The sequence below is a fragment of the Ambystoma mexicanum genome, chromosome 13 (assembly GCF_040938575.1).
Source record: "Ambystoma mexicanum isolate Mex_15411 chromosome 13, UKY_AmexF1_1, whole genome shotgun sequence".
Taxonomy (NCBI): domain Eukaryota; kingdom Metazoa; phylum Chordata; class Amphibia; order Caudata; family Ambystomatidae; genus Ambystoma; species Ambystoma mexicanum.
Window position 1 is genome coordinate 37,321,820 of NC_090938.1, and position 17,955 is coordinate 37,339,774.

Consider the following 17,955-nt stretch of genomic DNA (forward strand, 5'->3'; position numbering starts at 1 on the left):
CGACACAGGGCGTGCCAGTAATACTATCCCTAGTGTGACGTCCACTGTACCCATGACCCCTCACGCGTCTAGGACCCTCAGATTGTTTTTTTCTGCCATTCTGGTCGGAAGCATTTCGCAGAGTTCCCTGGCCTTAGCCATACTTTTGCTAAATATTGTTAAATTTACCCATTTCTCCACCCCAACGTCGAGTCACCGAACTTCCACACTCGACGCCGGCCCGGAGAAGAATTCGACCGTCGACAGCTGCACGATGAATTTGGGCCTAGGAAGGCCTCTGGCCTCGGTCCGGGCCTTGGAATGTCGCTGTCCTCGGCCCTGCAAGTAGGGAGAGTGGGTGGTGGACATACTCTACACTCTTTTGGTATATAGGTACATTCTTATATATTCCTACACTTACAAGCCCGCTGCCACAAGGTGCTTATGGAGGGTACCCCTTTCCAATTCTGTCCCAAGTGCAACCGCAAATACCCTTGGGTCGACAGGCACGCCAAGTGCAATCTTTGCTTGCCAAGGGACCACCCCGAGGGGAACTGCAGAGCGTGTAGTAGGCTTAAACCCAAAACACTTAAGGACCGTTCGATGAAGCGTTGGACCCACCACGCCAGGCGTCAAGAGGCCATGGCAGCGGAGGGCGCCTTCAGCGATGGCACCGACGCAGTGCTTTCGGACGGTGAGGGCATTATGGCGTTGAAAGACAGCCGAGCGCAAGTCCCCGACCTCGGAAGGTCGTCCGGCAGGGCGGCTATGGGGAAGACCCCCGGCGACACAAGCGCTTCCCACAGTACTTCCACAAAACACATGAAGTCCAACCGGGACTCGACGCGCACATTGAGTTCTCGGAAAGAGGCACATAGAGAATGGTCCGAATCGGCATCCTCTGGGCGTTCTCGATCAAGATCGCCGCATGACTCCAGGCAATCATCCACTGTTGCCAAGAGTGCCTCGCTCCCCAAGGTAACGGAAGTTCGATCGTCGGAGGACGAAGCCGACTTCCATCCCCAGACCGCACTCCAGGAGTCGGCGCCCGCAGACCGCGTTACAGCAGCTCCCAAACCCCTACCTACACACTCGAAGGATAGGGGCACTACCCCTGAACCTCGACGCCAGGCGTCAAAAGGCTCCGTAGGGGCAAAAAAACAGGGAAAACACTCTTCCACTCACGGGGAGGGGGAAAAACAACAAAGGAAGCAGCCTCTGCCTACCTCCACAACTTTAAGACACTCCACTCCTCAGAAACAGACAGACAAGTCAAAGTCTTCTGCTATCACAAAGACCCCTACTCAGACCACCAAGTCCAGTCAGGATAAGTCAGAGAAACTTCCAGAAAGAGTCATCCCCAGTTCTAGAGAATGGTCTAGTGATGACATAGACAGGGTCATGTCAAGGATGTCATCATTGGCAGATTTCTACGCAAAAAACCCTGAACACTTTCTCTCTTATACTCCCGACGGGTCAGCACCCTCAGGCTCTAAGGATCCTATACCTCCAAGTAAAAAGACCCGGTTTGAAACACCAACATGGTCTCCGGACCCCTTCTATGTACAGCCCTACTCTCAGTATCAAGGAGAGACATCCTTTTGTGAGGATCCAGTTTTGGGCATGTTGAAAGAACAAACTGGTACGGGCTACTATGGGGATGATGAGGACCAAGAAGAGGATGAGGACGACCCGGAAACCTACAGAGTAGATTCCCCGGTAGAGAAGGAACCCCCGGTACCGACTCCCCTGTCGACAACCAACCTCTCCTGAATGAAGTTCTGTCTCGAGCAGCTGAACATTTCCACATTGACACCCAGGGTGCTCAAGAGGAGAGGGACTTCGCCGAAGAGTTAGTGGGAGAAAGGAGGCCTGTTGCTCAGGCCATCCCTATCCTGAAGTCTATTCAGAGGAGAATAGACCCTTCACTTGTAAATCCTAGCCTCCCCAGAGCAGTGAACCCCAGGATTGAGAAACTTTTCAGGGCAGCCCAATCAGACCCACTGTATATAAGGGGGCATCTGAAGCCGGACTCCCTAGTTGTTACAAACACCCGTAAGAGGGCTGGAACACCCTTATCATCGTCCGAAGCTCATCCCGACAAGGAGAGCAAGAAACTGTATGGGTTGGGCAGGAAAGTAGCCTCCACTTCCGCCTACCAGGCAAGGATTGCCAACTCCACCACCCTGTTGGCCAGCTACAACTGCCATCAATGGGAAGAAGTCGCGGCACTCATAGACTCTGCCCCAGAACCCTTAAAGAGCCAGTTGGCATGAGTTTCGGCGGAGGGAAGAGCCGTGTCCGGTTGCATTCTAAAGGCAACCTTTGATGCCGCGAATAACGCCGGCAGATTGATAGCAGAAGGAACTGTTATCAAGAGACACGCTTGGTTAAGGCAGTCTGGATTCAAAGCTGAAACCCAAGCATCATTGTTAGATAAACCGGTGGAGCCGGATCTGTTGTTTGGTAAGGCGGTCGCGGACGCGCTGAAAAATGCCAAGGACGAGTATGAAACACTCAAATCCCTAGGCCAACTAACCAATAAACCCCCTAATCAGAGAGGGAATGGCAATTTTTGTCGTCCACGCGGCCATAATTCCCAGAGAGGATCTAACTATTCCCAGGGGCAGGGTACACCGTGGAGCAATAATAACCAACAGTCTACCCAGGGTTATGGCAGGGGTAATAAAAGAGGACGTGGGAAAGGTAGAGGCAGCCCCAGTAGAGGAGGTGGCACGCCTCCACCAAAACAGTGACACTCAGTTCAGGGTCCCTTCTCACGCAACCCCAGTAGGGGGACGCATTTCCAACTTCACCCAAGCTTGGGAAGGGATCACATCAGACAAATGGGTGCTTTCCACAGTATCCGCAGGGTACTGCATAGAACTGTTATAGCTTTCCCGAAACCATCCTCCACGACAAAGAATACATTCTTTGGACCACCAGAAGATCCTCCTCGAAGAGATCATCAATCTGCTAGCAAAGGACGCGATAGGACTCATCCCGGGACACCAGGTAAACAAGGGCATTTATTCAACTTACTTCCTTGTGCCAAAAAAAGATTTGACAATGCGCCCAGTATTGGACTTACGGCCTGCAAACAAGTATATCAAGCCCCAAAAGTTTTGCATGACTACTCTCCAGGAGGTAATCCCCCTCCTAAAAAAGGGGGATTACATGGCAACATTGGACATGAAAGATGCCTATTTTCATATTTCCATGTTCCCAGCGCACAGAAAGTACTTGTGCTTCAAGCTGGACAGTCGGCACTACCAGTTCAAGGTACTGCCCTTCGGGATAGCTTCGGCTCCAAGGGTATTCACCAAGGTACTGGCAGTGGCGGCAGCATACCTACGCAGGGAGGCAATCCCAGTGTACCCTTACCTGGACGACTGGCTCATCACAGGGGAGACCCCAGTAATTTGCAGAGCAAACATTCAAAGGACAATCGACCTCCTCTTCGAATTGGGCTTCTCAATAAACGAGAAAAAGTCAAGTCTCGTGCCAAGCACATCATCCAAACAGTTCCTAGGAGCTATCCTAGACACTCAAAAGGGGTTGACCTTTCCTTCCGAGGAAAGAATTCGGAACATACAGCTGCAAATTCCGCAATATCAGTCCGGTCGCCAGATAACGGTACGCAAAGCAATGCGTTTGCTGGGCATGATGGCGTCATGTATTTACCTGGTCCACCACGCGCACCTGCGCATGCGTCCCATGCAAGAATGGTTGGCGAAACAGTGGTCTCAGGCAAGTGGTCAGTGGGACGACCTAGTGGTCGTTTCGCCAGCACTTGTACAAAGCCTTCACTGGTGGAAAAGAGAGAATCTGTCCAGGGGGGGAAACCCTTTTACGATCCCGAGATACAGGCGGTAGTCACAAACGATGCATGCCTGACGGGGTGGGGAGCTCACCATCTCCACCACACAGCTCAGGGTCTCTGGTCGCACTCAGTGGCCAAGAATCACATCAACCTGTTAGAGCTTCTGGCAGTATTCAGAGCACTTCAAGCGTTCGAGCCCTACCTGTTAAATCTGTCAGTGCAAATCCGGACAGACAGCACTACAGCCATGTTCTACCTGAACAAGCAAGGAGGGACTCGGTCGCCAAATCGGTCCAAGCTTGCCCAGAAAATCTGGATATGGGCACTCAGACGGAACATCTTCCTGACATCGCAACATGTTCCAGAGGATCTCAATTCCCTAGCGGATGCTCTGATCAGAGACCCCGTCCCAGAGGAACACGAATGGTGTTTACACAGAGAAGTCGTAGAAGATATCTTCTCTCAGTGGGTTTCCCCACTATAGACCTATTCGCCACAAGCGAAAACAGACAATGCCCAGGATTTGCATCCAGGTTCCCCCAACCAGACTCCCAGGGGAACGCCCTGTGGATGAACTGGTCAGGGATGTTTGCATACGCTTTTCCACCAACTCCTCTAATCAGGAAGGTGGTCAACAAGATGAACAGAGAATCAATGACGCTCGTCCTAGTTGCTCCCATGTGGGCAAGACAACCGTGGTTCCCACACTTACGCAGATTGGCGGTGTGCGAACCCATCAAACATCCGGGCTGGTACAATCTACTTCCCAGCACCAAGGTCAAACAGTGCATCCTCAACCCAACTCAATGAACCTGGCAGCATGGCTTCTGAGGTCATAGAGTTCGGACATCTCAATTTACCACAGAGGGGTATGGACATCCTAAACAAATCTAGGAAACCTAACACGAGGCACTGCTACTTTGACAAATGGAAGAGATTCGTTATCTGGTGCCAGAATAAACAAATCAACCCAGTTGATTGCACTCGTTCCACTATTGTTACATACATGCTCCACCTGCTGGACGCAGGACTGTTTTTTTTTTTTTAAAACCTTTATTTTTGGTCTTTCGACACAACAAACAACTACTCACCCACATTAGGGTGGCTTTAACTTTACGCCTTCAACCAGTGCCCCGACCTCCCCGCCTCCCTCTGCGACTCCCCCCTCCGCCCCCGCTGCATCCCCATATCGTCCCGCTCTTGCGTCAATTCGCCCCTCTGGTGAACCAGTGGAAGATCTCAAGAGTCTGAGTTAAAACTGTATCAGGGTGTGTTCCCAGTGACCAACGGATCCACTGAGGAGGTGGTGTCGGCCTCCCTTATTAGAAAGGATATTAGCGGGCCCCATATGTCGGGCGGGCGAGCGTGAAGTGGTAAGCATTTTATGAAATCAGTTTCTGTGTCCTGGCAATAAAGCACATCTTTCCGCCATGCAGTGTACGATGGTGGCGGGCCGCGGCCCCACGCCATGGCGACTCTTCTGCGAGCTAGTGTTAGTAGGAGTCCGGTCAGCTTCCTTGACGGCATGGACAGCAACCTCGTCATCCCCAACAACGCTGCTGTGCATCGGGGTTGTATCGTTTCACCGACAATTGCGGCTGTCGTGTCCAACACACGGTTCCAGAATGGGGCTACCTCCGGGCATTCCCATGCGAGGTGCACAAAGTTCGCTGATAGAGTCCTGCATCTTCTGCACTCTGCCTGGGCTTCGGGATGGTGCTTGTTAGCTTTTTCCGGCGTATAGTAGGTTTGGTGGAGGAAATGAAAATGAATAAGCTTGAGCCGGGTGTTAAGTGAAATTTTTTGAGTTTGCTTCAGAATGTGACTCCAGTCGGCCTCCGATATACTTGTGGATAGTGCCCGTTCCCATCTCGTTTTCGCTCTTGCATTCACGTTGGGTGATCCGGTGGTCAGCGCTTTGTAGATTAGCGACACCAGCCTGCCCTCTCCGTGAGCTTGAATGACATCATGTAGTAGTTGCCAAGTCGGTGGTTGCCTCGGGAAACCAGGCAGGTGGGTCTGCAGAGTGTATCGGGTCCGGAAGTAGAGGAACACGTCTAGGGCCGAATTACCCCCTTTCTGTTTGGCCTGTTCAGGGGTCAGAAAGCCCTCCTCTGTGAATAGGTCTCCGAGGGATCGTATCTGCAGTTTGTCGACCCACTGGTGAAACACACTCTCCGATGTTAAGGGGATTCCAGGAATATACTTGACTGGCAAGAGGGGGGAGTATCTTGTCTGTATCCCCAGTTTGTTAGCCAGCGACTTCCAAACCTTGTATGTTGTAAGCATTACGTTCATTGTGCGATTGGGGACGGGAAGCCGACCAAACACCACAGCGGTCAAGAAGTTGGGCGTTGCCAAGGCCCTCTCGACCTGTACATGGGTGCGAATCATTTGCTTTGCGTACCAGTGGCTAAGGTACTGAGCTTGGGCTGCCCAGAAGTATTTTTCCATGTCTGGTAGAGCCAGACCACCGCTAGACACGGGGAGTGTCAGCGTTGTGTATGCCACTCTGGCCGGCTTCCCAGCCCACAGTAGATCCAGAACCAGGGTTTTCAGCTTTTTCAGGAAGGATTGTGGCAGTAACAGCGGGATATTGTTGAAGAGATACAGCAGTTTTGGCAGCATTACCATTTTGACTAGAGAGGTCCTGCCCCAAAGTGTCAGTGGGAGTGTCTTCCAGCGTGCGATCTTGTCTTGGAGAGACTTTAACACCTCTTCATAGTTGTCTCGGAATACCTCCAGTGGGTCCAGTGACAGTTGGATGCCAAGATATCGTACCCTCGAGGATTTCCACTCAAGTCCGAAGTCGTCGGCGAATTGCCTCGTGTCCCTGGTCAGTGGGAAGACGACTGATTTTGAGTGATTGATTTTCAGTCCGGAGGAGGCCCCGAATTTGATGACTTCCCTCATGACCGGGTTCAGGTTGGCCTCAGGATCTCTTATAAATAGTGCAACGTCGTCGGCATATAGGGATACAATAAGTTTGTGTGGGCCGATAGTGAGCCCCATTTGTTGGCGCAGTTCCCGCAGGTTGGAAGCTAGTGGCTCCATTACCAGAGCGAAGATTAGCGCCGACAGGGGGCATCCTTGCCTCGTGCCGCGCTGTAGGTTTATTGCTGCTGATTTTGCTTTGCCCACTATGATGGTGGCCTGTGGGTTGGTGTACAGGAGAGAAACCAGTTTGATAAAGCGGGCTCCCAGCCCCATTCTGGTGAGGACCATGAACATGAACGGCCACTCCACGGAGTCAAATGCTTTTTCTGCATCAAGTAGGACCGCTATTGCCTGGTCCGTGGGGTCTAGTGCCTCTATGATTCCAAACATTCTCCGGATGCCGAAGGTCGTATTGCGGCCGGGTATGAAACCAGCTTGGTCAGCTAGCACTAGGGCGGGCATCAGGGGCATCAGTCTATTCGCCAGAATCTTAGCAAGGATTTTATTGTCCAAATTGAGCAGGGAAATCGGGCGATAAGATGCACAATTGTCTGGGGGCTTTCCTGATTTGTGCAAAAGGACGACGTTGGCCAGACGGGAAGATGGAGGTAGGGTTCCAAGCTCAAGCGCTTCCTCATACACTGCTGCCAGCAGTGGAGCCAGGGGTTCTGCAAAGGCCTTATAGAATTCTCCCGTTAGACCACCCGGGCCTGGAGCTTTGGAGGGCGGTAGTGCCTTTATGGTTTCTTTGATCTCTTCTTGTGAGATTAGCTCGTTCAGAGGTTCCCGTAGGTGATGTTCGACCCAGTAGAGCTCAGTGCCTTCCAGGTATTCCAGGGGGAGGTGCGAGTCTTTCGGCAGCTTGGCACTGTAAAGGTCTTGGTAGAATGTGCCGAATTCCTCCGCTATCTCTTCGTCAGTGTGGACCACTACCCGTTGGCTGGTTCTGATCTCTTCGATTTGGGACTGTTTGTTGTCAGCTTTGATTAGATTTGCCAGTAAGGCACCTGGTTTCTGGCCCTCGCCATATTGGCGGATTTGGTTGGGGCGTTGGAGAAATTTCGCATCGCGCTCCGCCGTGTCGTTGAATTTCTGCAATTCTGTCCTCAATGTCGCTGCAGCTACAGGGTCATCGTTGTTCACGTTCTGGGTTTCGAGCTGTTTTAGTTTTTTTTCACAGCTTGCGAGCTCGCCCCTGATGAGTTTGAGAATGCCGTTTTCTTTGGCGAGGCAGACACCTCTGATAAAACATTTAAAGGATTCCCAAATCATGCTTGCTGAAGGGACTGAGCCCAGGTTAGCTTGTAGAAACACGTCTATCTCTTCTCTTAATTCTGAGGCAAAAACCTCGTCCTGTAGTGATCCCTGCTTGAAGCGCCAGCGTTGTAGCGGCGGGGTGGGGCTGGCTGGCTGAAGCTTGAGGAAAATTGGTGAGTGGTCTGAGAGTGTTCTCGGGTGGATGAGGCACTGGCCACATATCAGAGTGCTGTTGGTTGAGGTGAAAAAATAGTCGATTCGGGAGCTTGTGTTATGGACTGTAGAGTGAAAGGTGTATTCACGCCTTTCGCCATTGGAGATTCGCCATGTGTCGTGTAGGTCAAATGCCTTGCAGATTTCCATTATTTGATTAGCAGCTTTCGAAGTTGGTTGATGTGTAGCTGATGATCTGTCCCTCGCAGGGTCCATAACTGTGTTCATGTCTCCGCCCCACACGACCGTGGTGGGGCCAAGCGCGGAGAGCTGTGTCATCACCCAGCTGAAGTTGTTATGGCCATCCACATTCGGGGCATATGAGTTGACAAAGGTCACTTTCTGACCGGCGATGATGCCATTCACCAGAAGTGCTCTGCCTTCCTCGTCTTTTACAGTGTGTAGTAGCCGGAAGCTGAGCCGCCTGTGTATGAGGATTGCAACGCCCCTCGAGTATGTGGAGTAAGACGAGAAGTATCTGTGACAGCCCCAGCTTTTGGCCCACTGGCGGCCACTCGTCGGTGTGAAATGTGTCTCTTGAATCATTGCCACGTCTACCTCATGTCGTCTGAGATAGTGTAGGATTTTCCTAGATTTAGCTGGGATGTTACCCCCTCTGATGTTCCATGTTAGGACGTTGAACGGGGCGGCTTTGCATTTATTTCAGGTCCCATGTCCAGGTCAACGGGCAGCTGCGTTCTGGTTGAGCGGGAGCCGCTGACCGGGTCCGTGTGTAGCGGCTGGGGGTCACAGTGCAACGGAGAGGACGGCGTCTGGTAGGGGGCAGGCAGCGTGCGGGACGAACAGGAATTGACGGCGCTGGATTTCTCTATCAACTTTGTAATACTCGAACTTCGGGCAATCCCCAACTGGCCCATAACGTAGTTCTCCCAAGGGTGGGCAACCACGAACATGCTCACCGGGAGGTTCCAACTTACCCCACCCAGAACAAACTCGGCCTTAGGGGTCGCCATGCCGGTACGCGGGAATCACTCCTCGGCAGGCAGACCCCACTCAGGCTAACGATAACTTAACGGTAGCTGCGCTGGGGGTGCCTGGGGCCTCCCAAGTGTCCCAGCCCCGACTTATGCCGCTGTATTTGATCCGGCCCACTCAGTTCAGCTGTGTCGGGTCTTGTGCTCCACTGCATCCACCCGTTTAAGGAGGGTTCCTGGGGATTCTATCCCTTTGCGGTCTGGGGCGAGCTTGATTCTGATCCGGGAGTCCCAGGCGGTCGAGGAACAGATTTGCCTCCTCTGGGGTTTGGAAAAAGTGGACCTTTCCCTCGTGCTGGACTCTTAAGCGTGCTGGGTAGAGCATAGAATATGGCAGTTGGCTGTTGCGGAGCCTCTGTTTAACGCTTGTAAATGTTCTCCTTTGTGTTTGGACCGCCGGGGAGAAATCGGGGTAAAAATGGATTTTGTCTCCATCATGACTCAGATCGCCTTTCTCCCTGGCGAGCCGGAGAAGGGAGTCACGGTCTCTGTAGTTCAGCAGCTTCGCTATTATGGGTCTCGGAGGGGCCCCTGGTGCTGGTCTTGTTGCAGGAATCCTGTGGGCTCTCTCGATTATGAATAAGCGAGAAAGGGCCTCGCGGCCGAACAACGTAATGCATAAGGTTTCCACGAAGTCTTCCATTTTCCCCTGCATTTGATGTTCTCTCACCCCGACTATCCGGAGGTTATTCCTCCTCGACCGACCTTCGAGGTCCTCGCACTTGGCGGCTGTTAGTTTCATTTGTGATTCCAGCTGTAGTACTCTGTTTGTAAGGGTTTCCGAGCTGTCGTCGAGATTTGACACCCTCTGCTCCACCTCGGTTAGGCGTTCGGCCTGGGAGTCCATGCGGTGTTGCATCAGATCGACTTTGGACGCGAGGCCGTCCATTTTGTTACTCAGGCTGCCGATCCCTGCTTTTAGGTCGAGGAGGATTTCTTTAATTTCAAAGGGGTTTTCTGTCGTTCCCTCCTGGTGGGGGCATTCCGACGGTGCCGCCTGCTCCTCGGGTTGGTGGGGGGCTCTGGGGGTCAGACCGCTCTCAAAGTTTAGCTTCCTCTGCGATTTGTCGCTTTTCCCCATCTTGGCTGCCGGTGGTGAGGTCGAGGCAGCCGCCGGGTTGCACTGATAGCGCGGCCCTCCTGGAGGAATTCCGTGGGAGGCTGATATAGGATGTTCGCTGTGAGCCGGGGGGTTGGCTGTTTAGATGCTGCGCTGGCCCTTGACGAGAGATGTTTACAGTGGTTTTCTGCCGGCTCCTCTTGGTTCCGGGGGCTCGGAGTATAGGGCAGTGTGATGGTTTGCGATAGAGGGGATCAGGTCGTCCGTGAGTTGGGAGGTGCCGCTTGGTCGGCTCTGCCGCTGCTGGTACGGCGGTCACCCGGTCCCAGTGGCGGAAGAAGTGGGGGGGGGGACAACGCTGTTACCCCACCGCTCCTTACCTGCCAGGGCCCCGGGCCGACCCCTCTGGCCGACACCGCCTGGTCTCCGCCCGGTGGGTGTGGGCGGTTCTTGTTGTGCGGCTGGGTGCCGGATCTGCAGGAGCCTGTCTCACGTCCGACTCTTCCGCTCCGGCGATGGCTTCTGGCGGGGGGATGAAGGCGAACAGGGACTCTCGCCGGTTCTCTCTGGCCGCTGTCGACTCCTTGCCAGGATATTGGCCCCCCGTCTCGTGGGCTGCCCGGGGGGGGTGCGTCAGAGTCTGCAGTGGGGAGGCTCAGCCTGTGGAGCACGGGGCCAAGTGGTCGACCCCGCTAGTCACGGCAGCCGGGCCTCTCGGGCCGCGTCTCGGGTTGAGAGCTCCGATTTCGCTCGAAACTTCGAGGTGGCGCCGCCGGGGACTTCAGGAGTTCATGTACCGGGAAACAGGGGGGCTGTGGCGCTCGGATCCGTAGGATTAGCCAGGATTGATGCGGGGCTGCGAGGGAGCTCTGACCTAAGCGGCCATCTTGGATGGCCCTCTAGCGCCCTCTCGCAGGACTGGTTTTTAACTCACTGAAGGTACACCTGGCAGCCATGTCAGCATACACCACTTCCCATAACAAGGTGTCGTGGTGGAAAGTACCAGTAGTTAAAGCCTTCGTGGAAGGAGTAAAGAGACTTCACCCTCCTATTTCAAACCCACCACCAGGATGGGACCTTAACGTGGTGCTATCTAAGCTCATTGGCCCCCCGTTAGAGCCCATGCACAAAAGCAGTCTCAAACACCTGACTGACAAAACGGCCTTCTTAGTAGCAATTACATCTATAAGAAGAGTCAGTGAAATTCAGGCTCTGTCAGTGCAAGATCCCTTCTTTACTGTATATAAAGATAAACTGGTTTTACGCACACACCCTAGGTTCTCACCTAAGTTTATTTCAAAATTCCACGTGAACCAGTCCATCGAGCTTCCGGCTTTCTTCCAAGACCCCCAAAGCTCGGCTGAGGTGAAACTACACACACTAGATGTGCGTAGGGCGGTCCTCTACTATGTAAACAAGACCAGGCCGCTAAGGAAAACAGATCAGCTGTTTGTCTCCGTAGCTACAGGCAGAGAGGGGGATCGCGTCTCTAAAGGTGCCATCTCTAAGTGGATTGTTAACTGTATCCAGCTGCGTTACTCACTTTCTGAAAAAACTCTGCCTTTCACGCCTAGGGCCCACTCTACAAGAGGCATTGGGGCCACTCTGGCTTTCATTGCAAATGTGTACCCCTTGACACCATTTGCAAATCAGCTACTTGGAGCTCTATTCACAGTTTTACTCAGCACTACTGCATTGACACTCATTCCAAGACAGATACACAAGTGGGACAAGCGGTTCTAAGACATTTATTTGCTCATGACCCTTCTCACATCCCATCTCCTTCTTCACGTACTGCTCGATAATCTATGCACAGCATGGATGCTTGTAGTCTTACCTTTCTATCTATCTGCTTGGATTATCTGTACTCACGCTACTCCTCATGCGACCTCATGTCAGAAAAAATACAATCTGAGGGTCCTAGACGCGTGAGGGATCATGGGTACAGTGGATGTCACACTAGGGATAGTATTACTGGCACGCCCTGTGTCGACGCCTTTTTTCGAGTTTCGAAAAACAAACTGTAATACTCTGCAGCTTCCAATAGATGTCGGCCTATGCACAGCATGTGAATCTAAGCAGATAAAAGCATCAGAAATACGATTACGGTGAGTAATGTATCCCATATATAGGGAATGAGATAGTGACTTGAGTGTGGCCGAGCAATATAATAAGGAATATCATGTGAGAGGCCACGATAAAGAGGATACGCCCTAAACCTAAGTTTTAAAGAACGTTAGAAGAAATTTATAACCAGAATCCCATAGTGGAACAACGGAGAAAACAGATCTGGTTAATGGCAGATTTTAAGGGGTTAATTTACACTTCATATGAAGTATTTTTTTAGAGGACAAGACGAGTCTTGGAGAAAAGATCGTAGGAGATTTATGTGACGGATCAAGTTTGTCTGTTTTATGTGGTTTTGGAAAAAATGATGACGTCATAGTTAAAAAATTGATGGTAAATAGAGAAGTGTGAAGTTGAAAAAAAAATTGAATAGTTTTTTTAATTGTATTTGCTGGTTGTTTTTAGCAAGATTAAAGTAAAACTGTGATTGACGGGATTGGAGCTTGCGACGGTTGGTGCCTGTTCATACTGTATTGTTTTTTGAAAACGTGTTTTTAAACCTGTGATTAAAGCAAGCAAGCGTTAGCAAGCTAAGGGTAGACAAATTGAAAATGGAGGATGTTACTCCGTTAGTGCATCTCTGCAAGCAATTGCCAAAACATGCACCTAAGCTTAGACAGTACAGTGCAGAATGGGTTAAATTCTCTGCAATCACCTTGACACAGCAGCCCATTTCTCCCAAGAAGCCATAGGTTGGATTGAATCCTTCCTGAATAACAGGTCTATGCGTGTCTTCTCTACCACAGCATCCGCTGACCCTATCCCCATCACTTGCGGGGTCCCCCAGGGTTCATGCGTCTCCCCCATATTGTACAACGTGTTCGCAAAGCCCCTGTTTGATGATCTTGACGATCTGGGTATCACCTACACTAATTATGCCGATGATACCCAGATCCTCATCCCGTTGACGGGAGATTACAATAAGGATTTGGCCTTGGTGAACAGGGTGTACCTCATCATCCAGACATGGATGTCCTCCCACAGTCTATGCCTGAATGATGACAAGACCAAACTCATTATCCTCGGCTCCACCCCCAACCTAATTAAATTGGATCATAAATACACTAACTTCATCATATATGGCAACTCTATTAAGGTATCCAAGGAAGTAAAAACCTTAGGAATTTACCTAGACTCCTCCCTTTCCTTCCGTAAACAGGTTAGCTCCATGGCCTCCTCCACAGCCCACAGCTGCAAACTAATAAGAGCAGCCAAACCATTCCTCTCCACCCAGAGCTGCATCACCTTAGCCAGAGCAGTTATACTCTCAAAATTGGACTATTGCAACGTCCTCTACGTAGGAGCCAACAAATATGTTACAAACAAAATCCAGACTCTGCAAAACAATGCTCTTAGAGCAGCTCTTAGCCTTCCCAAGAGAGCACACATATCGACACACCTAGCCCTTAATTGGCTTACCAACTCTGACAAAATCCTGCTCAAACTAGCCTCCTTAACTCATAAATGCCTCAACAATGCAGCCCCTCACTACCTAATCAACAGAATAAAACGATACACCCCGAACAGACCTACCAGAACCACCAGTGCCAACCTGCTCCTAGTTCCCAGGTTCAAACGAACCAAAACAGGCCGCAACAGCTTCCAGGTGAAAGCAGCCTAACATTGGAACTCCCTGGCACTCTTCCGAAGGGCACCGCAAACTTACACCCACTTCAGATGCAACTACATTCAGTGGAGAAAGGACAATGACCATTAACTCGCCTGCCTATCCCCCTACACCGGCACCATGTACATCTGTAAATTGTTTATCACTATATGTGAATATGTACATTTGTAACTGTTTACCATTCCCGTAACTGTTGTATCTATGCTCACCCTGTGTCATGATCACTGCTTCCAAGGAGTCAGGAACAGCCCAACGTCCTTGGAAGCAGGCCCCTAACCGTCATCTTAGGCACCAGCCGGTCCCCACTGGGACCTTTTAGACCTTGTCCTGGCGCCGGTGGCACCAGGCTCATCAAAGCCATCGGTCCCGGCACTGGAAGCGCCGGGCTCATAATATGTATGAAGATGCTTGGGTGGACTTACCTGCAGCAGACCATGCTGCTTACTTACCAGCCACATAGGAATCCTCTGTGAACAGGAACTACTTTCTTACCTGGGTGGGGCAAGCTCCACTCCCTGGATACAACACGGGAACTCTTCTGGAACTGGAACTCTTTTCTTACCTAGGCGGGGCCGTGGAGGAAGACGCCTCATCACTCCAAGGCTATTTAAACCACACCCGATTGAACAAACGTGCTTCGCGTTATTCTGCATCTGCAGCAGAACGCTCACCGAGTCTGTTCCAGCCTTTCTTCCTTCCGATCCTGAACCTGCAAGAACAATACTTACCACTCCTGTATCCAGTATTCAGCAGCACCTGCAAAGACAAGAAACAACAGGTTAGCACGGCAACCTTTACACGCAGCGCTTTCCTCACCTGATCCATCGGCAGCGAACATTTCTTCACGCTGCACCTCCGCCTGTGAAGACAAAAGCATTGTTATTACTTACCGGCACTCCGCGAAATTCCGGATTTCTTCAACGCTGCAACCCAGCATCTGAAAGATAAACGAAGAGACATTAGACAGGTATTTACTCACGTCCATCGCGCTCGCCACAATAGAACGCCTGAAAATACTCCGGCGTTTTCCAGCATCTCTTCAGCACGAACTCACAGCTGCAAGGGAAAAGAGACAGTTAGAGCGCTTGCATTTACTTACGCATTTCCAAGCGCTTCATTCCAAGGCTCTGGTTCCAACTTCGGCTCTCACTCCATCTCCTATCTCAAGAGCCCTGCAAGACAAATAGGAAAAAGCATTATACAGAGTCCTGTTCTATATTAACGTGCCCACGCACCTAAAGGCTATAAGGACTAAAAAGGTGTCCGGAAACTCACCGCTCATGTAGTTAACGACGGTAGCGATCCTCTGATGTCAAGAGGCCTATGTTTCACCAGTGAAGGAACTGGCAACGGCACCCTGCACCAGACGCAGATGGAGAGCCCAGCATTCACCTATCTAAGGTGAGCACGTTGACCTGGGGGGTCTACGGAGAAGCTAGGGAGAGAGAGAGAGAGAGGGCCATTCAACAACCCAGATCGTTAACCCCCATATTCTTTCACCTGCAGAAATCTCACTCTTCGAGTTCGACACACAGTGCGAAGAGGTTCGGCCCCAGAAGCAAATCGAGTCCTGCACATCACTTTTCGGGTCAGACACCTTCCTGCCAAGACCAGCGCCTCTGTGGGAATCAGGTGAGCGTTACAGAACGCGAAGCCCACCGCAAAACTCCTACCCAGGCGCAATGGAAACCTCAGACACTGATCAATTAGCCCAGTTGCTTGGGGAACTAAGAGCAGAAGTACATGCAGCTCGTCAGGAAACAAACTCTCTAAGAAGAGAGCTGATAATTTCCAAGGAGCGAACAGAGGACCTCGCTAGGCAATTGCTACAAACGCAGGCAGGACAGACACCTTTGCCCGCTCCAGGAGGAAGTTATCCTTCTGCATCATCCTTAAATCCAGTGCAAATCAATCTACCCGGCAATGTGCCCTTGGCTCCGCCCGAACGCTTTTCTGGTGACCCAAAGAAATTTGCAGTGTTCATTAACCAGTGCCGCCTACACTTCTTATGTCGACCAGCTGCCTTCCCAACAGATCAGAGAAAGGTGGCTTTCGTGCTTTCTTATCTCAGTGGCAGCGCCGCAGATTGGTCGATCCCTTTAGTCACTCAGGATGATCCGGTTCTGCATGATTTCCAGGCCTTCCAGTCCAGCATGGAGAAACTGTTCGCAAGACATGCACAAGGGCAGGCCTTGGACAATGAACTTCTTTCGTTACGACAGGGTAATCAAGACCTCTTGACTTATATAGCCTCTTTCAACAGACTTATAGTGGAAACTCAATGGCCTGAGTATAAGAGAATAACGCTCTTCTACAGAGGCCTGCGTGGAGAGCTCAAGGATGTGTTAGCTCAAGTCGTGAATCCTCCACAAGAATGCTCAGACTATATTGACTTAGTTGTCCAATTGGACCACAGATTACAGAACAGGAAGGCTGATCGTTCCAAATTTGATACCCGAATGTTTTCTAAACCACAGACCTCTACTAGGGGAGCTGACACTGTGGAACCCATGCAAATAGGGGGCATGAAAGGACCTTTAACCCAAAAGGAGCAGGAAAGAAGAAGACAGCTGCAATTATGCCTCTATTGCGGAAACTCGGGGCACTTTCTTCGAGACTGTCCAGTGAAACCAGCTAAGAAGGCTGTAGGAGCCGCAGATACCTCTACCACAAATTCTGAGCAGGGAAACGACCTAGCCCGACAAGTGTAGAGGTCCTCTTGCCGAGCGTTAAAATCTGTCCCGTGACCTCACATTTCGTGGTGCCTATGGTCCTCATTAGTCCTGAACGTCCGGATCGTTTGCATGCAATTGAAGTTTACATCGACAGCGGAGCAATCGGTAATTATTTGGACCGTGAAATGGTATCAAGGATGAATCTACCTCTTGTCCCTAAGGCAGTAAAAGACGTCATTACTACATTGGATGGCACGGAGATAGCCTCCGGACCAGTAACGCACGCCACCCAAGAAGTGACGTTAGTGAGCCAAGATGGACACCGGGAGAAAATAGTGTTCGATGTGATCAAGGCCCCTCAGTTCCAGATCATTCTGGGAATCCCTTGGTTAGAGAAGCACAATCCTCAGATCGATTGGCGAGCAAAGACGGTTCAGTTTCCAGAATGTTTTACCACTTGTTATCCTCGGCCTGATGTTTCACTGGCGGAAATCTCTTCTGAGGTTCCCAAATTACCTCCCGAATACCAGGAATTCCAAGACGTCTTTCGGAAGGACCAAGCTAACACCCTGCCTCCTCATAGGTCTTACGACTGTCAAATAGATCTGATACCCGGAACAACTCCTCCTTGCAGTAGGATTTATGCCCTCACCGAGCCAGAGAATCTTCACCTCAGACAATATCTGGACCAATACCTAGCTAACGGGTTTATCCGTCCTTCAAAATCTCCAGCTTCCTCGGCTTTGTTCTTCGTTCCGAAAAAGGAAGGAGACCTTAGGACTTGTATAGATTACCGCGCCCTGAATCAAATCACCGTTAAAAACAGATACCCGTTACCTTTGATCCCTGAACTCCTGGACCAAGTCAAAGACGCATGTATATATACAAAGTTGGATCTCAGAGGAGCCTATCATTTGGTACGAATAAAAGAGGGCGATGAATGGAAGACAGCCTTCCGCACCAAGTATGAGCTGTTTGAATATCAAGTTATGCCCTTTGGACTTTGCAACGCTCCTGCCGCCTTCCAGTATTTTATGAATGATGTCCTTAGAGAACTCATTGATGTGTGTGTTGTTGTCTACATTGATGACATCCTCGTCTATTCATCATCTGAAGAAGAACATCGGAAACACGTTAGAGAGGTCCTCGAGAGATTACGTCAACATAATCTTTTTGCTAAGCTCGAAAAATGCGTTTTCAACGTAACTGAAGTTGAGTTCCTGGGATTCATATTGTCACCTAACGGAGTCCATATGGATTCA